The 25,591-nt window shown below is 45.8% G+C and overlaps 1 protein-coding gene and 1 pseudogene across 1 annotated transcript in view; both read left to right on the forward strand.

The window, feature by feature from the left end:
- Window positions 1–25,591, forward strand: part of DGCR8 (DGCR8 microprocessor complex subunit) — a 1,090,394-nt gene that overhangs the window by 990,957 nt on the left and 73,846 nt on the right. The window lies entirely within an intron of this gene.
- LOC127391591 (uncharacterized) lies at window positions 17,259–17,315 on the forward strand (annotated as a pseudogene).

A 25,591-nucleotide genomic window follows, 5' to 3' on the forward strand; every position in this document is an offset into this window, starting at 1 on the left:
CCCAAATCCTCATCCTCTCCTGCATGGTGAGAGTGTTTTGCTGTGTGCTTTTCTGGCACAGAAGAGAGATTATTTGAATATATATGAATCCATGTTGTTTCCCTTAATCTCTAAAAACTCTCAGCCAACACCATGGAAGTTGCTGGCCACAGCATTTGCTCTCCTGATGTCCTCAAACTGAACCAGCAAAGGAACCTGTCAAGAAATAAAGACTGACATCTTTGTTCTTGCTCTGGTCCCACAATAGTGAATAAGATATCTGCTGGTGCGTGGGGGGAGCTGAAATGTCCCTGGCCATATAGCATCCCCTGGAGACCAGCGAGGCAGTAGCACCCAGAGTTTCTGGGGATTTTAGCACATCTGGACCCCATGGGAGAACTATGAGAGGCAGAGCTGCCACCTGGGAACTGTACAAGGGACAGGGGTATCTGGCAAACAGTGCAGGAGAAGGAGGTACCCACTGCTTCAGGCTGGGAACTTCATGGTCTTCACTTGATTTCCATCTTGCTCCAGGTCTTTAGGTTTCTGGGTCAAAACAGCCTCCAGTTTGGGGAGGCATTTTCTAGCCACAGCCCCCACTCAGATGGTTTGAACTGTGTTTTTGGATGCTGGACTCATGTGTCAGCTGTAAAACCTTCTGTATGTATCCAGCCAGGGAACAGCCTTACCACAAAGACGGTCTGCAAGGATTGTGCAAGGATTATAGCTGGAGCTGCAGAAAAATGTTATAAGCAGTTGTAAGAGAGCTTGTAAGTGAACCTGATTGAGGATACAGCTGCCTTTTAAAGTTGATTTTATGTCATTCTGTCCTTTCATCCTGCATTTCACAAACATTGCCATGAGGGTATAGGTAGTTATCTCCTATTAATAGTTTGGCACCTTCATGTAATGTCTGAACAGCAGAGATGACACTAGCTAAGCATCTGAGCCATGATCCAGGAGCTTGTTTTGGTTATGATAATGGGATGCAGGGACACAGCAGGCTCTTTTCTTTCCCTGGCAGCAGAAACCCATGGTGGCATTCACATCACTTTGCTGCACATCCCTCCAGCAGCTCTCTCATTTGTCTGGCTGTAAACCCTCTAAGAGACAGTGAACTTGCTTCCTGCAAAGATGCAAGAGAGAGCTTAGAGTTGCATGAAAACTCACCAGTCTTCCCTTACACATGTGTGTCCTAACCCTCCAGCAAGGGATTGGACACCAGGAATCATGGAAATGCCTGGGCTGGCCTCTTACCAGCCAGTAAGGCAGACCTTGGTTGTGATCCTGTTGGGAAGAGATGAGGTGTCTTGTCTCCTCTGTAGGAGCTGTACTTCTTCCTCTGTTTGGTGCTTTTGACGAGTTTGGATTTGCTCAGTGCTGTGGATGTGCCTTTGCTGTGGTGGCTAGGCAGGGAGAGACCAGTTGTTTTCAGTAGATTTGCAGTTCCCTCTCAGCAAACCTTGAGCCTGAAAGTTTATAGTATTTTTACACATAGAACTATTATTATATTTGTATATAGTATATAAAAGTATAATTTATATGTGATAAAAGAGGCTATGGCTGTATCAGCAGTCACTTCTTAGCAGATGTTATAACTCATATATCACCATACAGTAAGCAGATACTCTTAAGAGTGCCTTGCTTGCATAACATAGCTTTAGTAGCTATAATAAGGCAATTAGTACATCGTTCCTCTTGAACTTTAATGTAGTAATTGGCAGTAAGCAATCCCTCTCTGATGCTATACACAGCCTGTGTTGTGAACAAATACCAGAGCAACCAGAGAGAGGCTCTTCCTTGGCATGGGGTGCTTAACCCCAAACACTCCTCAATTTCCAAAGAAGTTTCTGATCCTCCATTGCAGCAATGTTGGTGGGGAGACACAGGCTTTAATGCAGCTTTGTGATTTGCTGTTCAGCATCTAAATTGTGCTCTGATGCCTAATAGATCCTGATCAGGGAAAAGGGTTTTTTTCCAGTGGTGGATCAAGTGGATGCCAGCAGACTGCTCCTTCTGCACTGAGGAACTGAGCCCCCCTGCCCACATATGATCCTAGTTTTCTGGAGAAACTGCTGCTTGTGTCAGGAAAACTCTTCTAAGCTGCTCTGATGATGTTCATATGAAAAGGAAAGGAAGGGGGAGGGAGAAAACACGTAAAGCTGTGTCTTGCCAGATCTCTCCTGTGATCACGTCCTGGCTCTGATCCTCCCTTCTGGATATCTGAAGTGTAGGTGGTTGGTGTGTGTTTGCTAGCAACCATGTGTGCAGTTTTGTGAAATGCAGAGGTATGAAAGGCTGCTTAGCTGATCTGGGCAAAACAGGAAATGGTATTTTGGGCAGTACTACAGCAGATGAGTTTTTCTTGACCCACACTTTTGAACATAATCAGTTGCAGTATTGCCTAGGACCAGCTGCGTACTTAATGATTTTTCCTGGTTTTTCCAGATTTTTATGGTGTGGGCAACATACAAATACTTCCAACCAAGAAAGGTAAGGAATATGTTCCCTAGACTTCTGACATAATACTCAAATGCTGATTTTGATAACGGTTAGAGAGAGTTTCATGTGGGATGGTTATTTGACACGTGTCGTGGTAACACTGGTAGAAAGCTAAGTTCCTGAGTGTTGGGTATTGAAGCTGTAGCATGAGGGCAGCCCCTGTCTTCTGGAGCCCCCTACTTTGTGGGGCATTGGAACAGGTGCTCAAGACCCTGATGGGGGGGGGAAGGCAGTGACCTTTGGGTGACAAGAATTGAAGGGTCCCCACGACAACACCTTGCCCCTCGCGAGGAACTTCCCTGCCCCACCGAAACTGACAACAGTGAAATGGCTCCTCCAGTACAGGCAGATATGGAAGGAGAAAGCAACTCCTGTTTGGGAAGCCCCTGGCAGGACTGCAGTGTTGCAGTGACCCTAGTGGCTCCTTTCAGCATTTTTCATCCCAGCATGGCCGGACTTGCTCTGGACATCAGGTGTAACAGAGATCTGGGAATGGGAAGGGAAAGGTGTCAGGAGCTCCAGGCACAGGTCTCCTTTCACCCAAATTCCTTCAGCAGCTGGATCTCCCACTGCTCTTGTTCATAAAAAGCAAATGACTTCTCAGATTTATTAGTTATCTCCAGGTGCAATTTATCAACCCAGGCTGGGCCCTGCCCAGGCAGCTGGGGAGAGGCCTGTGTCTGTGATTAATGTGCTATCCCCCACAATGGTGGCACATTTCTTACTGGGGTTTAATTCTAATAGATTCTTAAAAATAACAAGAAGCATATTCAGCGAGCTGTTTGAGAAGGCATGGAGCTGAACTGTGGTTCATTCTCTGAAGCTTTGAAGTATTTACAGAAGGGACTGAGGAAAACTTCATGGAAGCTGGTAGGGTAAAGGGGGATCTTACTGTAGGATAAATAATGAAAGGGTAGAAAAGGGAATGAATACAGCAGCTCATAATGGAAAGAAGAGATGGAGAAGCTTCTAGACAAGTGAAACAATGGGAAGCAAGATCTTAATTAGAATAAGCAAAAAATGTTAAGGATTGGGCTCTTGCAAACAGAAGAGATTCCTCTAAACGATGGAAATTTGGTTTCTGAAATGGTTGTGAGAGAGCAGTGGGAAAATTAAGAAAAACTAGGAAAATGAGGGGAAAAGGAGTGTAGCCCCCAAAGCTTGGACTGTAGTAAGGGAAACACTCTGAAGCTTAACTGCAGCCCTTCCCCTGATGCTGTCCCCTCCACAGACAAGCATCAGGAGGATGCCTTTTCCTGTCGTCAGTTTCTTCTCCTTTCAGCCATGGCCAAAATGAAAACATTATGTACTGACCTACCTTTTGGAGACTGAGCCAAGAGGAATTCTTGGTCCTTTTTTTCACAGATGGAATTATATTCACTTTTCTCTCCTTTTCAATGACACCAAAGGCATTTTCTCATGGGTCAGTGTCTGTGCTGGAAAGCCAGGCAGGCCCACACCAAGGTAAGGGCAGAGCAGTTTGCTGTTTTCCTGTGGGATTAGGATGCATCCACCAGCATCTTGTCCCCTCCGTGCCTGTGTTAGCTGCTGACAGCCCTCCTAGGTGCAGAGGTTTAGATTTCAGTGTGACAAAGTGTTTTCACACTCTTCTTAAGGAAGAACATCATAACCCAGTTAAAGGGCAGTGCATTCCAATCTTCCAATGCATATTTATAGCATCTATTTTAGATATCTACTTTCAGATATTTCTATATGGTCAGTGCAAAAAAGACGTGTCTTTGGAAGGTGACTCACACACCTAAAATAGACTCCTGTTCTCAGACATCCTCTCTCTGCACTAATTATAGAAGGAGACTGGAGATTTTAAGCTCCTAGTTTCAGCAGGTGAAGGTTGATGCATGGAGGAGAGAGTGATAATACCCTCTTTGTTTCCCTTGATGCAGGGAGTGAGCTGGCTGGAGTGTGTGCAGCTCTCTGCAGCCCAGCTTGCTGGTTTATGGCTTCATGCTGCTGTCTCTGTATGCTCCAGAAAAGAGCATTGGAGCCCATGCAGGTACTCACAGGCTGGTTCATGCTGCTCTGCTGCAGGCAGTGCTGTACACCTGTGTGTGGCTGTGGGGCTGGTGGAGCTGCCTCCAGCAGTGGAGGAGTGTGGGTTGCGGTGCACTCCTGGTCACACAGCCACTGCTGTGTCCTGCTGGGAGGAGGGAGCAGAGATGCCTGGCTCCATGCAGAAGGCCTCTGGAGGAGAAGCTCACTGTGGTCTCCCCTCATGTCATGGCACTGTTTTCTCAGCTGTGTAACAGTGAAGTCGTTTTTGAGAAGGGTGAAGAAAATGTTAACCTGTGGAATTAGTCTGAGACTTGGGGTTGACACTCACTTGCTGTGCTGGTGGTGGAAGGTGGACGGAATTTCATGTCTGTAGGCAAGGACACAGGTGTATGGGCGTGGATCAGCTCAGAGCAGTGATGCTGCAGCTTAGAGTGACAACCTGGAGTTTCTCCTTCCCCTCATTCTCATTTTACATAGCCATCTTTGGAGCCACTGTTGAAAATTAACCCCAGAGTTAGCCATTTGTAAACCAAGCTGACAGGAAATTGCTGGCTTTGTGCTGAAGAAGTCATTACCTTAAGCTTTATTGCTGTGTGCAGAGTTTACTTGTGACAAAGTAAATGTGTAGAGATGTCTGTAAATAGGGCTGGGATATTGCTGTGTTAACAGCTCCGTGGTAAGCTATCAATCAGCACAATAGTGTGTAAGAAACCATTACAAGCCACTGTTGTAAACTCAGAGTCTCCTACATCCACAAGCACATCTGTGCAAGCTCTGCACCCCCCGTTTTCCCCCCAGCAGGTTCCTCCATTGCTGCTCCCCTGGCTGAGCAAAGCCAACTTCTTGTGGTTTTCAGAGGATGCTTTGTGACCCTGACGTGCCATCAGAGATGCTGATGTCTTCTGGGAACAGAGGATAGCAGGGAGTGCTGGGTGGTCATCTGAGAGAGCCTGGCCGAATGTGGTATGATCTTTGGTACCTGTGGATGGTGGTGACCTGTGGTCACTGTGGATGGAACAGTGTTGCTGTAGAGCTGGTGGGAGAGCCTTGTGTTCTTTGGGGTTTTGATCCTGTCCATTAACGTTATGGCTACAAAGGGGAGAGAGGTTTGTTTCTGTAATACCAGCAAAGAGCTCATTTTAAATAAATGAGGTAGCAAGATGCACCACTCATGCTTTTTGAACTGCAGGAGAAGCTCTGCTGGGGGGAAACAGAAGTATTGAAAAGAAGTTGACATCTATGTGGTTGGTGTGTGTCTAAATGACATAGGAGGTGCCTAGGAAGAGCATCTCTCCTTTGCCTGCTGTTCCCCTGGCAGCTGTTTAGCAATTTCTGGCAACCAGGCAGCCCTGGCCAGAGTGGCTGAGCTCTCCTCCAGCTTGCAGAGCTCTGGCCAGCAAGGAAGGGGGGGTTTCTGGCTTATCTGTGTTTTCTCAGCGTGGCCGACAGCCTTCATGTCGTCTCAGCACTTCAGGATGTCTGGAACTTTTTATGTGCTTCTTCCATCAGAGTCAGCCTCCTATATGTGATGACTTTTTGTTTTTAGCTAGAACTGTGGCAGCCTGCTGCAAGCACATATTTCTGGCCTCTTCCGGCTTCTGCCACTTTTGGGAGTGATAAGGTCAGACAGGGAATAAAAACCCGTTGCGTGGGGGTCACTGGAGGGGCAGCCTGGAGGAATTTCCCAGGCAGTGGGTGTACAGGGCTGGAAGCTGCATTCCTGCTAGGGGCAGCAACTGAGGAAGCCAGAACCTTGTGCTTGCTGTTGTACAGTGACTGCTTCCTCCAGGACAGCAGAGCTGTTTGGGGGCTTTTGCAGGTGCTGCAGCTTAGGGTGGTGTGGGAAGAAAGGGGAGGGCTGAGAAGTGACAACAGGAATCAGATGATGCTGCAGATGCTGTTCTCACTCCTCAGTCTCAGAGCTCTTGCCTCTCCCATGCCCAGATGTTGCAAGGTTTTGTATAAACTGATAAAACTCTGTTTCCCCATAATGATACCCTGACACTGGCCGGATGGACTTGGTTCTGCTCCCACCGCTTGGGCCAGGAGGACAGGGCAGGGACATAAGCCAGCCAGTGCCAGCAGCAAGGGCTGTGGCATGCTCCCTGCACTGGCTGGTGCTGCCCAGGAAATACTGCCCAGAAGGCTGCTGCACTGAGGGGTGGGATGGCAGGAACTGCTGGGGAACCTTCCCATCAAACACTTTAAATCAGAAAAGCTTACTTTTCCCTTCCAAGACTCAGCTCAGTGAGACAGATATCCTGAATTGACACAGTTGAAACTGCCATTGCAACATTAAAACATAACACTTTTTAAAATTTGAAATTACTTTATGTATTGAAACTTCAGTTAATTGTTAAAAAAGCACTTACAGAATAACCCAGGGGTTCTGTGGCTGCTGGGTTAAACTGGCCCTGGTTTGGTCTTGGTTTGCTGGAGAGTTCAGGAAAATTGTCCCCAGTGCTGGGGCCAAGGGATTCTGCAATGGCTCTGTCCCTTGTGGATTGTCTGGTGTCTAATCAAGGCTGAGCACATGCTGTGGCCTTTTGTTCAGTTGAGGTTGCTCATAATGTCTCTCTCCTTTAGGTGGGTGTCTATTTTTGCAAACCTTTGAGGAACTGAGTCGTCTCTGAGGCTGTTATCTCTCTGTCAAATTTGGCTGAAATTGCTCAATAAGTTCAAAGCTGCTGAGGGAGACAGAGACAGTGTGAATGTATGAGCCATAGGAAATCAGACTGACAGGCTGAAATGAGAAGCACTTTAAACTTACCAAAACAAAAAGCCTCCCCAGTGGTCTGACCTGAATTTTTGTCCACATTGTAGGTTCCTAAAGCCTCCTGAGATCCTGCCAGATAGCCCAGCCCCAAGAAGCTCCCGAGAGCCCCATGTTACAAAGCACAGCACCAGCTGTGCTGACAGTACGAGGGACCCTTGGGATTAGCAAGTGGCTTGGCATCAGCTTTTCTTTTGGCTTCCCAAAGTCTGGGAGAGTGGAAGCCCATGGCCAGACACCCATCCATGCCATTACCAACCCACTCCAAGAGCCAACTGCATGACAAAGTCATTTGATTTTTCTTCCTTTTGCCAAATGTCTTTGATTGAAAAGGGCTCTGACACCGGTTAATTTTACACAGGTGCAGGTTAGAAAAATAGTTGCAATAATGAATCTCCTTTTGCTGATCTCTGCTGCCTTTCCAGTAGTACTATCACAGCCATTCACAGGATAGTTAATCTTTTAGCTAGTGCTTTTTAGCTAGTGCTTTAAGCGGTTTGTGCAGGGAGCAACGCCCCATCAAAAAGACTGAATGACCCTGTTTCTCTTCCCTATCGTGGCTATTAACCAGAGCTGTCTTTGGTGTAGCTTGTAGGTTGATTTCTGTTTGAACATTAGAGCCAGAATTCATCTGTCCAAATCCACATCTAATTGTGGATGTCTACATCTGAGTTACTTGTCTAGACTCTTGTTTATAGGAAAGAAATGGGCACCCCAAGGACATGAGTCACTATATGCTGGAGTAAATGTCTAAAATAGGTCAGATGAATCATGCTGTAAGTGGGTCTCTTTCTCTCCTGTGACTATAAAGGGTATCCAGAGTCACCAGGCTGGGGGGAGCACAGAGAGATGTCTCTAAAGTACAGTGCAATGCATCCCATGTCAGGGTATGCATAGTCAGCTGCTCTTCTCATTTCACATCTTTCTGCCATCCTCTGTTCACTTCTTGCTCTTCCTGGTACGAATTAACCTTTGTATGAGCTGACATTTTGTCCCTGTAGCTACTGCTGCAGTTACATCGAAGATGAGGCCTAAGTACCTGCCTCTCCTCTCTTTGATGTCATCAGACTGGAGTCACCTTTATTCCAAGCTCATAGCTAGACCTGGGGCTCTGCTTTATCCTCTTGTGCATCCCTCCTTTTCTTTCTCCAGTGAAACTCTGCCAGGGACCTGCTTTCCTTGCAGCCAGGTACGTGCACCACTTTGTCCTTCCACGTGAGCCATCTGCAAACACTTCAAGTGTCCTCCTGTTCTTTGGACCAACACGACCAGCTCTGATTTGCTCAAAATATTCTTAAGCCTCTGGTAAGCAGATGGGGTCCCTGCCTGGGCTTTGCTAGGTATTGCTTTTTTCCCTTCTCTGTTTTATCTGCTAGGATGGGCATGGGCACCTGACTGAGAGGGCCTCACAGCAGCTCAGTGTCCCCACTGCTCAGAGAAGCTGCCATAACTGATGTGTGTTGGTACCTGGTCTCATCTGGGAGGTCAGGGTCTGAAGCTCTTTCCTAGATTTACTCCCGTCTTACTGCTGTTTGTTGAACAAAAGACATAAGATTTGTTAATCCTCCTAAGTAGGCTTGGAGCCCAGTTCTAGAAATGTATCATTATTTTAACAAAACCAGTGCTGCGCTGATAAATGGGATAGTGGGAGGAGGGGTAAAAAAGCTATTCACAACACACAGTGCAGGAGATGAGGGTAGGAAGAAAAGAAAACTGAAGAGTGCAGACAAGATTTTTGCTGCAGGGGTTTTCTCAAGTTTTGGCTTGGAGACAAAGGAAAACCCACAGACAATCCAGATAAGCCCAATCGTCAGGTAAGCTGAGCACTGTTCCATTTTTCAGTGGTTTTATCTAGGTCCTCTGGCCTCAGCAAAATCCCAACTTTATTCTTTTCTGAAATAGTATTTTATTCTAAAATCCACTCTGTATGATTTACTTTTTTTCCTAAAAAAATGGTAACCAGGGAATATTTTCAAATGCAAATGAGATGCACTCTTGTGTAGGAATGTGGATGTGCCCATGGTCTCTTGCCTCAGTGGGGCTTTGGGCAAAGGGACTTTGCCTTTAGTTCATTAGATCTGGCTCTAGATTAATGTGTCCAGCTCTGACCCTTGTGAGACTCGGCTCCTTGCACCCAGAGCTGGTGAGGGCTGAGGGATGTGCAACCAGACCACAGGCTGTGTGAGTAGTTTGAGAGGAATAAAGAAATTATTCTTTCCCTGAAGACCTGAGGGGCAAGGAAGGCCGTTAGGCTGCAACAGCCTTTCTCAGCCTGAGAAACAGCTGGGCCTGGAAGTGGTTGAATGAGGCACAACAACCCTTCTGAGCCATTCAGCTGAGAGCCTGAGTGAGGAACCCAGCTGAACTTCCTCCCAGAGACGTTAAATTATGTATCGTAATATATATATTCCTGAGAACAGGGCATGCACAAGCACTTCCTGGAGAAGAAAGCTGATGGAACTTGCAAACAGAAACCACAGTGAGCCTCAGTCTGCTCTGAACCGTTTCCCACTAGGAAACTCCTCACCGCAGAGCCAACCTTTCTGTTTGTTCTGCTAAGTATCACCATTTATTTGTATGTGGCTCCATGGCAGGAGACTCTCCAGAAGGCTGCTCCCTTCTTAGCATCCTTGCTGACAGCAGAATTGGGATGATTCAGAGGCATTTCCCTTCCATCATGTAGGTTAAAAGTCAGCCCATGCTAATAATGAGCAAATGTCCCCATTGTTCATCTGATGGTATTTAGTGCTCTGATATTAAATTAGTTGCATTTGAAATTCTCAGGCAACAAATTATACCTAATTCTCAGGACAGGAGGAAATCAGAGTGCTGTCTCCTTGGGACAAAGCATGGGGGTGATGTTTGCCTTGTGTTCTCTCTGACCCATGCTGGGACAAAATACAACCATCAACATTTGGAATTTCCTCCTAGGATTTAGCTACTTCATAAAAACCAATCATGACATCAGATAGGGAGCAGTGGCTAGGCTGAATCTGATCCCAGGTTAATTTGCATGAAGTGCTTTTTGATTCTTTCTCTTTAATACCTTTCTCACGCCTAGCATGTCTGCTGCTCATTTCCTCTGGTGGAGAAGCGAGAAGCACACGCAGCGGAAACCAAGCAAGCCAATAAAAATGATCTGGCAGAGGGAAAGAGGAACGATGCAGACAATCCCTGTTTTGACTGATAAAGGCATCCTCAGGAAGCTTGCATGTTTTGGGAGTCTGTCATTATGCTGAGCTGGGAAGAGGCATGGAAGAAAAATATATGCACAAAATAAACATTTCCTTTTGATTCGATTTCCATAATATTTTAGCATCTATTCTACTTCTGCGCAATGCGAGGTGGAGATTCAGGTCTCCTCATCCAGGTATCCTGATGCTTTGGCAGGGATGCGGGACTTCTAGTCTCCTCTTACTGTGGTCTCTAGCTGTGGAAAGCTGACCTGGAGTGCAATGGAGGAAGAGCAGTCTTCTGCAGTTGGTGCTACCTTATTTTCCAGATTGTAATATTTGCTCAAACCAAGTGATGTGCTATCAGAGGGATGTCCTTTCTGAACTTCTTAAGTTTTTAATAGGAACAGACCACCACAGTCAGTGAAATCACATCCTAGAGTGTCACGATGTGCATCACGACCTCGTGCTGCCAAAGCCAGCAGTGGAGCCCTCCAGTTAGCCTGTGGGTCCCAGCCCTCAGATGGGCTGGCTCCTCTGTCAGCCTGCGTGGTTTTCACCCACTTCAAGCGGTGTCAGTGACCGTGTTTCTTGTAGTGACATGGCATCGGAAATCCCCAACATGCAACTGCGCACGAAGGTCACAGCTCAGTCAGAACAGCACATTAAACATTAAACGCTCCATTTATACGCACTAGTGGCGTCATGCCAAGATGAATCCAAAATGATTAAGTCTCCAGCCGTGTCGGTTCCTTTCACAGCAACATAAAACATTTTGCTCCGCTAGTCAATGCGATGATGTTGTGTCGAGGACAACAGACTCGGGCTCTGAGCCGGGTGCATCTCAGCGATTTGTCATTAAAATGCATCTCTGGCTGAGACATGCTACTGGGGTTCCTGGAGGTTTGAGCTGCCACTCGGTTAAGATGCAGAGCAGTTTCCACCAGCCAGATGAATCACCTCAGCCTCGCTCATCACCCGAGTGAGACAAAGGCAATTGGAAGGCAGAGAAGAAAATAACAAACTCTTGACCACATCGTAAATTCAAAGATGTGGCAACAACAGGGCTTAGCTCATTGAAGCAGGAAATATTGTAAATGAAACCACGGTGTTGGGATGCAGTGTCTGCTGAGAAGGAAATCTCTTTTGGTAGCTTGCACCTGCCAGATAGAAAGGGACTGCATTTCTTAATTTTGCAGGAGTCTGTTTTTTTTTTTTCCTCCAAAGGCAGCATATTTATAACTCTAGTCAAACTGCAAAAATTGGTAAATAAAAAGAAGGCTACAAGAAGAATAAATTGATTTCTGAGTCTGATCAGAGCAAAGCTCTTAATCTTTGCTCCTCTTTTATAGAATTGCTGCCTCTGTGGGCCTCGGAACTATCACTTTATTCAGTCCATACTCAAGTGGAAAATTGCCCAGAAAGGGAAATAATCTTAAATTCTTTTGTGCTCCTTAGGTGGTAGAAGCTGGTGGATACTGTCTTGTAACCCTTTAACCAGACATTTCTTTATAGCAGCTCTCGGAGAGCACAGAGGTGGGTCCCTGAGCCTGTCTCTGTTCCAGGGCTGGGCACGGTGTGGTACGAGATTATATGGAGGGGGAACAGGGACTTTGACCTGAGCAGGCTCCAGCTGTTGGCTGATGTTTTGGAGATTGCTGCCAGTGGGCACAGATGAGCCTGCTGTGTCAAGTGGTGCTGCTACAAGAAACGCAGCCTGCTGAGTGCGGGTGATGTCCTGCATACCGAGTTGATGTGCACAGGCAGACCCATGCTTTCTGCAGCCTGATGAGCTGTTCTGCATAGCGATCAGATGTCATGAAAAAGCAGATCTGCAAGCACTCAGGTGGGTCCAGATGTGCAGAAAATTGAGCAGCTGACCTTCATGTAACACATAGTGCTCTTTTTACAAATCAGTCCACTTGCTTTGTGATATGAATGCATAGCAGAGGCAATCCTGCTTCATTTATAACTCAAAGGCTTTATAGCTTGAGGCTTTCAGTAGCAGCAGAAATAAGTTCTGCAAAAGGCTCTGGAAGCACCTGCAGAAGTTCCCTGAAGTGGCATCCTGACTCAGAGCTTTGAAGGAGACCTGTTCCATCTTCAGTTGAGGTCCCCAGAGCAGAGGGTGAAGCTTTAAGCTTAAAGAAAAAACCAAAACCAAACAAAAGCCCCAGACCCTTGGACCAGGTTTTACTAAAATAAAAACAGGTACATTGAACTTTGCAAATGGAGCAAATGCAAAGTAGTTGTCTCTTCTGGCCTCCCTGCCCTCTGCCCTGCAGCTGTATCTTTGCTTCCAGAGCAGGTTGTAACTCGATGACTATCTGAGCTGCAGCTTCCCTCCATCTCAGGCAAGGGCTGCTGCCTGGTCTGGTCAGCCTCTGCCTCCCTTACCTGGTGTTCTCTGATGTCCCACAGAAACTTCTCCCCAGGGGAGCAGAGATCATCCTCCCTTGGGCTGGCCTCTGCCTTGCAGAGGAGAAAAACACTGTCATCAACAAGGAAGCAAAATCCCACGTACTGGCTGCCACAGTGCTGCAACGGAGAGCTCCTGATGGGAAATGAGTACCACAATAGCACACTTAGGAGCAGGGTGTCTAGAAATTTGGCAGGAAACATCCTCTGCAGACTGGCATGTGATCAGGAGATAGGCAAGAATGAAAGGAAGGGAAATGAGCATCTAGATTTCATTTCTGTGGCTGTAGTCAAGTCAGCCTGGTATGATGCTCGTGTGGCTGCCTCAGTGCTGGAATGGCAATGGTATCTCACCTCATCCTTCTCCTGGCATCCAGATCTCACAGGAGTCTACAACAGTGCCTCACTAGTTCAGTTTCCTATTTGTTAATAAAGCTAGAGGCTTTGAAAAGCCCGGTCTGACTTAATCCGTATTGATCACAGATCCAAGAGCCCTGATGTGAAGGAATTTTAAATTTCCAGCCACTGGCTGTTTAACAACTTCTGACTTCAAAAGCTCTAGGAGCCTTCTTCTCCTTTTAAATACACTTTGCACTTAAGGAAAATATGGTTGGTCCCTCATTAATGTGTACTTCTCTCATAATTACACAAGTGTTTGTAGTGCAAAAGCTCAGTTCTTGTGCCATGTGCACATTCTTCATTAATGAAATCAATAAGCAATAAGCAAGGTCCATTTCTGATCTATATAGAAGTAATTTGCTGCAAGGGCAAATTTTACTCAGTCTCAAGAGGCACATGTAAAATAGATGGTCTTAAAAAAACATACAAGCCTCCTGAGGCAACAGCTCACTGTCCCCAAATAAACGGGTGCATGTTTTCCAGTAGAAGGTACGTAAAAAACCCAGGACAGGTTTTTTTCTCTCTATGATTGCCCTTAAGCTGCCCATGGGCAGGGAGGTTTTCTGTGGCATGCCACACTGCTCCTGCTGCAAGCCCTGGCAAATGAGGGGCTCCTTAGGGCTATGCTGGAGGTCTCAGGCAGGTCACAGCAGGTTGACCTCTGTCTCCTGGTTTCTGTGTCTGAGGGTCTTGCGGGCAGAGCTCTTCTCCTGGCACCTTGGGTGGCACTGCTGCACCGAGCCACCCTGCATGACTCCAGCACCTTGTCCCTCCCTAGGGACGAGGAGCTCTGCAGGAAGGCTGGTCCCTAGGCAAGCCAAGGAGCTGTCAAAGAGGCCTCTTGAGCAGAGAGGGTCACAGTCTGAGTTATGGCCCTGAGTCAGGGAGCATGAAGGAAGCTGGAGGTTATTATGGGGTGTACAGGGGAGCTTGGGTAGTGGAGAGACTGCAGAAACCCTGCTAATCCCCAGGGAGCTCAAACTGTATAATTTACACAGCTTTATGCCCGAACTTACTTTTGCAGTCGTGCTCTTGGAAGAGAGTTTACTTAAAATGGTGGGGAGACATAAATCTCTGGGGTTAAAAGAGAGGCTGAGCAGAGTCAGGTTTCCAGGGTGGAGATCTGCATGCCTTCAAAGGCACACAGCCTTCCTGCAGGGATTATGCAGGCACCAGGCGGTGCAGGCAGGCAAATCCAGCAGCTTCATCTGGTGCTGCTGTGAGCGTGGGATTGGGGTGTGAGCGCAGGGCACACGGTGAGGTGGTACTTGGTGATGCTCAATGGGAAGCACTGCAAGTGGGTGTTACAGTCTCCAGCATCTGGATGCAGATGTTCAGGGGAACCTTTTGACAGTTCTCACATAAAACTGAGACTTGATAATTCTGAGTTTGGGTTTCGTGTTTTTTTCTGGTTTTGTCAAAAAGAGAAAAGAAAACATTCTTATCTTCCCATGCCTCCCTTTTCCAGATTACCAAGGTAACTAAAGAAAATGAACTAAAAATGCATGCGAAGTGTCAGATACACCTTCCAGCTTCTGAATCAAGTGAAGTGGGGGTCCCAGACAAAACAGCTTTCTTCCCTGACCAGTTCTGACTCACTCTCCTTCTGGAGAAGTCATGAGACATAGTGAAACCCCGTGGTCTCAAACTATTTATAAAATGTCCAGGAAGGCATAAGTCCAACTAACTTCATAATGTTTTTTGGTACTCAGACACACTCAGCTGTGCAGCCCAAGGCAGAAAACCAAAACTCTGTGGATGGAGCGAAGTGGGAAGCTGCACCAAGCTACACAGAGCTGCATGCAAGCCTGGGAGCAGTGTGGGGGCATGAAAAATATCTCCAGTCACCCTGAATCACACTTGTCCTTGAAGGCGGCAGAAAAAAATGGCTCTAAGCTGACACTCAGTTTTTCCTCTGATGACATTCTTTTCAGATACCTGTGAACCAATGGCAGTGAGACACAATCCAGTGGCTCTTCACTTCAATCGGATGCTGTGGTTCAGGATTAAATAGTTGCAGCACTTGCTTTCATGTAATTAGGAGAGGAGCCTTCTCTGCAGTATGATGGAAGGGGAGAAACTTGATGGAGTTACATCCATACTGGATTGTACCTTCAGTGGACAAGGGAACATGGAGCTGGTACCTGCAGCTCAGGTGCTGGTCCCTGCAGGGGTCAGGCCACATGGGCATGTACACCCTTGCACCAGGAATATATAATTCCTGCAGCTGCTCTGCCCCAAAGGTCAAGTTTTCTTCCACCAGGGAGCATTTTAATGGCCTTTGGGTATCTTTCTAAACCTGAGCTTGTGTCTTGATAAAACTTTTGATGGGCAGTAAATAACAGGGGCATTATATATTCATGTCAGATGGGACTGATGCATTCCTGGTTTCTTGTTTATCCTGCCAAAATGGTAAAGGAAAAAAATGGACTTTCTCTTTGACCTTGGTTTTTGTTCATGCTGTAGATTCTCAAAGAAGAAAACAACTCAGTATTAAGTGTTTTATTAACAGAAAGCATCTGCAGAAGTAAGAACAATGTGTCCTGGCCCAAACTCGCAGCTGTGGCCACCAGCTGTGACAGCTCTGTTGTTCCAGCTTTGCCTTTACTACATTATTTCAAGGGTAGCTTTAAAGAATAGATAGAAAAGCCCATGGGGAGTCTGGCTTAGAAACAACCTGCTGCAATCTACAGAAAACTCTTGGGTTTCTGAAGGGCTCCAGCAGCCCCCGGGGACTAATTGCCACTTGGCTCCAGGGTGCTTGCAGGCAAGCCAGGGAATGCTAGAAAACCTGCAGATCTGGCGAGGGGAGATGCATTTGGTAGCAGAAACTAAGAACACACCTTCCAAACATGTGAGGTATATACAGCCTTTGGCCAGGCTCTAGACATCTCATTGGAGATCATTACTGCTCTCTTTTCTGTAACTTAGGGTTGTTGTTTTTTTTACCTTAAGTTTGATTTTAGGTATTGAGAGGTGTTCAAAGGTCTTTGGCATGGATCTTGTGTGACTGTTTCCCAGCTATGTGTCTGCTCCTCAGGCTGTCTATGACCCCTATGACTTGTGCTTTAGGTAGTTCTTTCCAGTATTGTCCTGTTTTGGAGCAGGGACTGCATAAGGCACTTGGCACCTACTGAATATGGGAACATCTTGCTGTCTGCTGGTGATTTGCCTCACCTACTCCTCCAGTTTGTCCACATGCCGTTGATTCTCCTCTTGGAGCTAATTCAGAGCAAGTATCTAGAAGTTCTGCTCTACTGGGATCTCTACCCTGGTGTCCTGGCAGCTTGGGCTGAGACAAAATGATTGCACCCATTGGATAGCAGCTGCTCTTCAAAGACTTTGGGTGCCATTTTGTTCATGAGCTGGTCCTTGAACATTCTTAGAATAAACATAATATAAATAAATAAGTGAGAACACATTCCCCTCACCTCCGCCCCAATAAAACCTGCTGTGTGTGGCTTTCTTATACATAACCCACCTGACTCCAAGAAAAAATGTCCCTAATTTTTTTTCTGAATGGTAGGCTTTGTAGAGATTTAAAGGGCAATTTCTCTCTTTTTCCTTAGCTCTCACAAAAAGGAACTGCAGTGGCAGACAGTACTTAAAGGCATGGTTTAGAAGTGATTCATCTGTGAAACACAGTGCAGCATATTTTATTGTGTTTTAGCTAGCAAAAGCTGTGCATTTTAGCCCAGCTCTGTGATACTGCATGGTAAATTATACTTACAGGAATCCCAGCCACCTAGCTGAAAATAAGTACCCTCTATACAAGAGTTAATGCAATAGGTTTGTACTTAGACATGTATTTGTAAAATATTTAAGCTGCATGAAAAGGGTGTCTGCAGGAAGATATGATTACAGGATCACATAAGTGCAGTCATATTTTAAGGTTAAAGAGCAGTTATTAGGTTCTGGGGCTTGACACTGCATCGAGGAAGAGGAGCCCATTCAAAGGCCAAATGGGGCAGGAGAGAACAGAGAATCTGCTGCCCCAGCTGCAAGTGTAGTATCTGTTCTTATCAGTTTAATATCTGATATATCCTCAATGAGAGGACTTTTTTTGGTTCCCTGCTGATGGCAGGGGAGTTGGAACTTGATGATCTTTAAGGTCCCTTCCAACCTTAATGATTCTATGATTCTAAGACTGCTCCAGCTTAAAGGATGGTTTGTTTACCTCCTCCGGGACCCTCCTATATCATCTTCTTATGGCAGGAGAAAAGAGCTATGGGAAATTGCCTTCTTGTGGTGCATGCTTTATGCCTGCTACATTCCAGGCAGAAAAGCACAGATGATCAGGAGATACTCTTCTCAACTTTATAGCAGTAACTTGTCATTCCAAGGCTGCTAGTGCTTTCCAAAAGCACACAGCAGTTTCACAGGTTCTCCAAGATATCTGGGCAGTGCCTTATAGCCTCTTGGCACAAAGCAGTTCAGTCTGCTAGTGCAAGAGTTTCCAGGAAAGCAGAAACTGGAGTATGAGTCCTTATTGTGAGGGGCTGAATTAGACCTGCAGAAAAAAAGACACATCTCTGCATGGAGACCACAAGCTCTGCTGACTTTTAAGCAAGTCAAACTTGAATCTTCTATAGGTTTGAGACTTACTTATTCTCACAGTGCTAGGAGTTTTCCAGCCAGAAGGAAAGAAGGACATGTTCAGGTACTGCAATATGAGGTGAAATATTGGAAATTTTTGATTGCTGATGCCTATCCCTAAATCACAGTCTAAATAAGCTCCAATTCACAAGCATTTTAGCAGCCTTCCATTGGGTTCACTGAGCTCCAAGAGCATGTTTCAACTTAAGTGCATACTTGGGTTTTGCTGAATCATACAGCAAATAATATATGCAGAGCTGGTCTTTAATATAACCCACTGATTCATGTGAAAACTACACATTTCCCGTCAAGCTTACTTTGAGATAATTAATGGGCATTAAGGACTCACATTTTTCCAGCCAAGAAGGGCCCCAAGGGATTGCAGCAATTTGTGTTCACACCCTGAACGATACCACTGCAACCTGCCATGGAGACAAAGCCCCGAGCGCTCCCTCTGCGATAACCACGCACTTGCTTTTGATGGATGGGTTTTCACTGCCTCTCACACCTCGTGGTCAGGAGGGAGAACGTGGCCTCTGACCCATCCCTTTCACCCCCCCTGGCTGGAAGCATGCCCACTGCATCACCGATTTTTGGGGGGACGAGGAGCGTCTGCACCCTTCTTGAACTGAATTTCACAACGTTTTACTCAATTGTACCAGCTCCCATTGCTGTTGTTACAACCCCCTTCACGAGCCTGACAAAATGAGGCTGTGATCCGTGTCTGCAGAGCACGCCGACCAAGGGAAACCCTGGCTATTCATTTATTTCAGTAGCAGAGCCAAATGAATTGGAGCAGTTGGGTGTGACAGAGGGAGGCTGAGTGCCACCCGAGCAACCGACTGCAGGCAAAGCATCCCAGGGCCTCAGTGCAGTGGGACTGTCCTAGTGCAGCCCCTGCCACAGGAGGGAAGGGAGTATTCCTTCAGGAAACGAAGACACCAGCTCGCAAAGTGCTGGGAACAGAGCTGGAGCTGAATGTTGCAATGTGATTTTCTTGATCACCACATTGGTGTCCCAGCCTTGTTTGGCAGGCAAGGTTTTAAAGAAATGAACCTTGGCAGCTGGGAGCTGAACAGCTCAGTGCTTTCAAGGAAGATGGACGGAGTACCAGGCTGGAGAGACCTCTTTCATCAGCAGGTCTGAGCCCAGCAGCCACCCCTATAGATTTATCAGACTCAAAACTACATAGGTTGGCTGAGAGGTTTTTCATCCTCGTTTTTCACCCCCACTACTGCTCCCCTTGGTCTGTTCCAGAAGCTCACTCTGCTGGTGAGAAACTGTTTAATTTCCACTCAGTCTTATGTCAACATTGCCTGGTAGCTGTTTCCCTTCTTTCTATTTATCCTCCTAGAAATCATTGCTTAGCCCCATTCGCAGCCCTGTGTGGTCCTCCTTCAGCTGGAAAAGCAGGGGAAAAAAGGAGGAGATTTTTATGGGAAGCACTGGAGCAATAAAATGGGTGGTGTGGTAAGATGTATATGAGCAGCAAGCCCAGCAAGGACACACACTTGGACCACTGGTGGCAGCAGGGCTGACAGGAGGGCTGTCTGAGGGAAAGGAGTCCTCTGTCCTCAGTGGGTGAAGCCACCTCATGCTGGGCCTTGAACCGACAGCTTCCACAGAGGGGCTAAAGACACTTTGCACATCTGCAGCTATGAGAAACAGTAAGACAAGGTTGGTCAGAAGGAGAATTACTGCAATATTTTCTTTCATGAGGCATGTGGTGTGATTGAGCTGAACTTGAAGCACAGAATTATGTTCACCAGTTATCAACTATCTGGCCTGGGAAATGCCACTTTTCAGCCTCTTTGTCCCCATCTGTGAAAAACAGGATAATAATAGCCAGTCATCTCTCCCCAGGGTATTGTGAGGGTCAACGTCTGTAAAGGGTGTGGACCATTTAAAGCAATAAATAAATGCTAAGTATCATTATTATTAATCTTCCTGTGCCTCGGTTCCCCATTTGTAAACTCTCACCTAGTACATTTTGACTCCTGTTTCCTCGTGGAGCTCTGCCCAAGGAGGTCTTGGTGGGAGATGAGCTCTACAGCTGCTGTCTCTTTTATCCATGGCCCATTTGCAAAAACCATTGGGAAGTGATGAGAAGCCAAAGTTTTGATGTTTTGAAGGGTTTAATCCTATTTATGAAGCAGATTATTTTGTTCTGTGTTTATGTCAAACTGCAGAAGAAAACAAAACAACTGATCAACTGGCTGCACACACACCACTGCTTATGCACCCCTTGGAGACCAGAAGCTGGTGTTCCCTGATGTCTTCACTAGTCACGGAGCCTCCATGTCACTTGCCTTGAGGAATCCAACTCTTCGTTTTTTTGAGATTTACACTTTCTGGTGTCAAGTTTATGGCCTTTACCCATTTGCTTTAAGCCCATTCACGGTGTAACTGTTGACATCTGAATTGAATTCCATGACAGAGCTGCGAGTGGTCTTGTAAACAGTTGTCAGCAACAGTTGTAATTAAAGAGTAGAGAGTGCAAACACAAACCACAACTGCAGCCTGTAGGAGTTAGGCTGCTGTATCAGCTTTAATATGGAGGAGCCCTTAGGGCTGTATCAGTGTTTACAAGGGCTTCTTGCTGGTTTCCCTCCTCCCTCTCCTATTCTGAAAGGGACAAAAAAGATATAAAATATTGCTAGCAAACCTTCTCTTTAGGGAAAGCCACAGATCTGGCAGTGTGAGAAATGTCATGGGCCTGTTTGACAGTGCCTTGTAGTGCCCTTCTGCAAGACGGAGCTGATTCATTCCCCTTCCACAAAAGGACTTGTGGGACAAGAACATCCACGTGGACCCTGAGCGTTGGCCATCTCATTGGGGTGGGAGATGGGACAAGCTGAAGGAGGTCAAGACATGGGAGGAGATCGCTAGGCATGGATCTGCTGGCCCCAAAATCCTGGAGAGGTGGTTGCAACAGAGGTTACCTGTACCAGGAATCAGTTGCAGGTTATTTTATTTCACATTAACACAACCCATGTCCACCAGCTTGTTTGATCTGATGTGGATCATTTGATGTTTTAGTGCATTCTGTTAAACACACTCTGGATTTGGGTCTGCTGAAATTTGCCTGCAACAAGCATGAAGCAGATCCCCAATCAGCTGTTGAACCTCTGTTCTCCTAAGAAGAACACACCCCCTGTGCCTCATCAGCTGGAAGCAATCGTCTCATCACCTGTGTGGTCTCTCCTGCTGCAAGGTCTCCCAGAATGGGTGTGACTTTTCCATTTAAAGGGAAGTTCTCAAGCAGCTGGGGTTCTTTCTGTGTCCTAGTGCTATGCTCAGGTTCTGGGTGATGTTTCTTGCTGAGAGTGGATTCACAAGGCCTTGTCTACAAACAAACACATCCAGAGTGGCTGGGAGCACAGCCAAAGGGCTGTGGGAAAGCAAAGGAGTTTGAACTCTGTGGTAAGAATGGGAAGGGTAATACTAGGATTTCTGGGACTATCTGGGCTGTGGGAACTAGGAATAGTCCTTTGCTGGGAGAAGACCTTGGTGTTTGTTATCCTCTCATGAGTCCTGGGTTTCCTAGGAATGTGATGCATCCCTGCTTTGAACCAGGTGAAAACCTGAAGCTGTTTTTCTGGCACCTCACAGGGATTTAATTTTTTCCTCTGTTATTGCTGAATTCTATTTATTTTTGCAGTGCCCTCCTATTACCTGTCTTCTCTTTATTTTCCAGCTGGTTTCTTATATGTGATTTGAGAAAAATGACTAGGAAGATTAAGAGAGTGCCTTGTAGAGGCTGTAATTTCACACAAACCCCTGCAGTGACCTAGCCCATCCTTCAGGAGTGCAGAGGTGAGGCTCCTTGTCCAGCAGCAGCACAAATCTAGGCAGCTAACTGCCCCTGGGCCAGCAGGATAAGAGCTGCAAGACAAAGGGAGCAAACTTCATGAGACACCAGCCTTTGGATGGAAAGCTGAGTAAAGCCATGGGATTGTAGCTAGATGCTGCTTTGCATGTCTGTTTTGTGCTGCTGTAAGGAGGTGCAACATTTCTGTTGAGCACTTAAAATATAGTGACTTTGCAGTTGGTTCAAAGTGTGGGGAGAGGTTTTGTGGGTTTCGAGTCTCTATGCTTATCTGCCTCGGTCAAAGCCTGACTGCTCTCTTACAGTAAAATAAGCCCCGAATCTGGAGAGCTGTGGGTATTGTCAGTTCTCCCTGATCCCTCCTTGCTCTCTTAATCTAGCAAAGCTGTTTTTCTTGAGCTTGGCTTGTTTGTCAAGTGAAGCATCATACATTGCCTGGAGCCAGGATGAAAGTCTTGTAACCCAATAGTTTGCATGCTGCTTCTTTGGAAAGCTCAATTTACTTGGGAAGAGTTATTCTGACAGATCTTCTGCTTCACCCGTGCCCTGTCACATTAAACCACTTATGCACAAAGTAAGCAGTTTGGGTTTGCCCTTGTGACTTTACTGGAACCAGCTGCTTATTCGTATCGTGATTCTGCCAGCAAGTGCTTCAGTGAAAAGAATGATAAACTACCCACTGCAGCGACTACATTTCAGTGCAGAGTTATAAGTGAAATCACATCCTCATTTTAGGTTAATGGTCCATTATATGAATGCTGAAAGCTCTCTTTGAGTTTCATCTTGCAAAATGCTGCGGTGTCCAGAGTGAGGTGCAAGTCTGAAGGAGACCACCCCTTCTTCAGAAGTGAGCCCCCAGCTCTGCAGTGTCTTTCCGCAGCAGCTGATGAGGGTGGTGGCTCTTCTGAACAAAAACACAAGCCACACCCAGCCAGGAAAGAATAGCAAGTCTTGAAATCCAACCAACTCCTGCCTGAGGCTGCCTCCTCTTTCTTTCTTCCAGCACTGACTTCCATGGGCTGCAAAGAAACATTTATTCCTCACTTTGCAAGTGGTGTTTGAAGCATCCTCCAAACACTGGTTTCATTTCACTTCCACAACACCAGAAATAACTAGAACACAAGGCTTCCTTCTTCACAATATGTTGTTTTTCTCTCTAGAGACTCATATCCAAATGTCTCTTCAATCTATTACCTCTTAAGCAAAGAATTAGTCATGGGACTATCCTTTTATTTTATTTTTTTTACTTGAAGGCAGTCCCTGTTACTCCACAGCATGGAAACCAAGTGGGAAAGTAATCTATGCAAATTACATGTATTTTTCTGGTTGAATCACGTTCCTTCCACTCATGGTAATGAGTCACTTGGCATAAAGTGGGCTGTTACTATGAATGGAGAGAGCACATCAGGGCTCTGCTTCTCAAGAATTATTTCCACTTGCTGAATCTCATTTAGGCCTGGAACCACAAGGGATGAGGCCCTGCTGCCAACCTCTCTGTGCTTCAGAGACTGTAGTTACTCAGATTTTCACTGGTATAGCAGAGAAGGATTGGTCCCAGGCTTTTGTTAACCTTTAATGCTGAGGATCATGGTTCATGAGCCATCATCAAAGCTGTCTCGTGCAGCTCCCAAATACTGGCCATATGGTCTTTTACTGTAGTAATACTGAGACTAAATCAAGAACTGACCTCAAAGGAGAGGAAGGCAGAAGTGTATCCCATCCTGTCTGCAGGGTCTGAGGAGCTGACTGCTCGAAGTGCAGCCTGTCTGGCCAAGGGACTGATTCCTGCTGCCAAGTCAAAATGGTCCTGTTTGTATCTCAGCACTGGAACAGAGCAACTTAAATTATCACTCTGGAGAAACTAAATTTTTAGTATTTTTTCCTATATAGTAATTAAGCCAATGCAGATGGTGAGATCTATGCTTAGACCCAGAGCATGGGTGTCAGACAGCTAGGATTTCCTGCTTGCAGCCTCATAAGCACTACAGCAAAAGAAACTCCTGTGGGCAATGACGTGTTTTGCCTCCCCTGACCTCACATAGGCTTACATTCCTTTTTCTTCACTAGAATACATAGTTCTTATTTATTTATTGTAATGGAAACAGACAACTGACACTGAAGTATTATGACACCACTGACTGATAGTCGAATGACAAGTTGCAATGTCACTTTCTTACCAGAATAACTATCCCAAATTACAAGGGTAGTGAATTGAAACGCATCCTTTAGAAAGATGCCTAATCTCATTTTTAAAGCTCCAAGTGATGGTGAGCCCTGCATCTTGTCAAGTAAGGTCTTTAATTGCCCTTACTGCTAGGATAGTGCATATTATTTCAAGGATTTCTTAAAATCTAATGGCATTGACTTGCTATGTGACCTTGGATGAAATAGGATGGATCAGTTGTTTAAGGCTAAATTGATCTTGGAATTTATGTAGTAATATACCCACCCTGGAAAGCCTCCAGGGTTGTTTTAAATGGGTGAACCCTGGATGGAGTTCCAGGCTCTGTTCTTATTTTTTTGCATGTGCTTTGTGGATATTGCTTTGTATTACCATTAGCCTAGGGTTTAAATTTTGTTAAGCAGGTGGCTTGGTCTGTGCAGTGGCAGGTAAGATAAGTGGTCAGGCCTGTGTCTCCTTTCTGTGACAATGTTTCCTGAGCTTCACAAAGAGCAGTGAGGATGAACCCCAGTGTGCTGTTGAAGCTGTGACACTGTGGTGTAAATGAGCCTGGAAAAATAATAAGAATAAATGCCACAGTTATGGTTTCACCAAAGCTTCAGGCTGGTTAGAGTATGAGAATGAGAAAAAATCAGTCCAGTCTGAGTGACAGCCCAGGTGAACTGTCCCTCATCTGTCATCAGAGTAGCATTTAATTAATTAGGAGATAAATGACAATGCCATTAAGAGTGTATTGAGACCAGTGAAAAATGTTCCAGTGTTGATAGCAATCACATAAAATAACAGTCTCTGAAATAGCTTGTCAGGTCTGTGCTGTTTTCAGCATGTTATTTAACATGGGGGAGCCCCTAAGCTTTAAGGAAGCATCTCTCTACCCTGATCGAGACAAATTACCTTTGTACCTTGATCTAAACAAACTCTGATCTCTCTGCTGCCATTGAACTCACCTTGTCTGAAACCTAATCTGACTGCTTTATTCTACCTCTGTACTGGGAATTCACTCTATCATTAGCGTTTCAATCTATTTAATTCACTGAGGGTCGCTGAGCAATGTAACCAAATCCATGCTAAGCTACCACTGGCAATTTAGCTGTCAGATAGTCTCACCTTCTATTTTTAGTTGCACTCAAATTCCTTGCTTAAGGGGGTGCACACTGAATTTCTGCATGAGCTTCCCCCTGACTCCTCTATGGTATCACTGCCAGTCATCTTAGAGTCCAGTTTACATTGTTTTATTATACTAATTGCATCTTGTCAAAGGTATGGACAGTGTTCTTGGTCACTATCTACAGGCCACTAACTCTGGGATTAAGGCCTTGTATTTAGAGCTGAAAGTGGTCTGTATTACTGCAGTGAAGGAAGACTTTGTGAAACACAGGGTCTTTTTTAATTGCGGAGCCAACACCTCCAAAATCTTGGAACCTAATGCTTTAGGCTGGATGGTCGGTCTCACCTTTGGCTATCCATAAGGTATTCTATAGTGCCAGATCCTTATCTTGGCTAAGGCTGGGATAGCATTGCCAGGGTTTATACTTTCAAAGGCAGGGTTTTAGGATAAGGCATGCAGCTGAACTTTGTTTTCCAAAGAATTCTTTCAAGCAGCTGTGCTCCCTGGCCTCCACTGTCTTCCACTTCTTTCCTGCACAGATTCCAAAACATGTTATTTTTGTGTTTATTTTTCCTGCCACATTCTCCCCAAGCTCTATATTCTAATGACTTTCTTAGCA

The sequence above is a fragment of the Apus apus genome, chromosome 16 (genome assembly GCF_020740795.1).
Source record: "Apus apus isolate bApuApu2 chromosome 16, bApuApu2.pri.cur, whole genome shotgun sequence".
NCBI lineage: Eukaryota > Metazoa > Chordata > Aves > Apodiformes > Apodidae > Apus > Apus apus.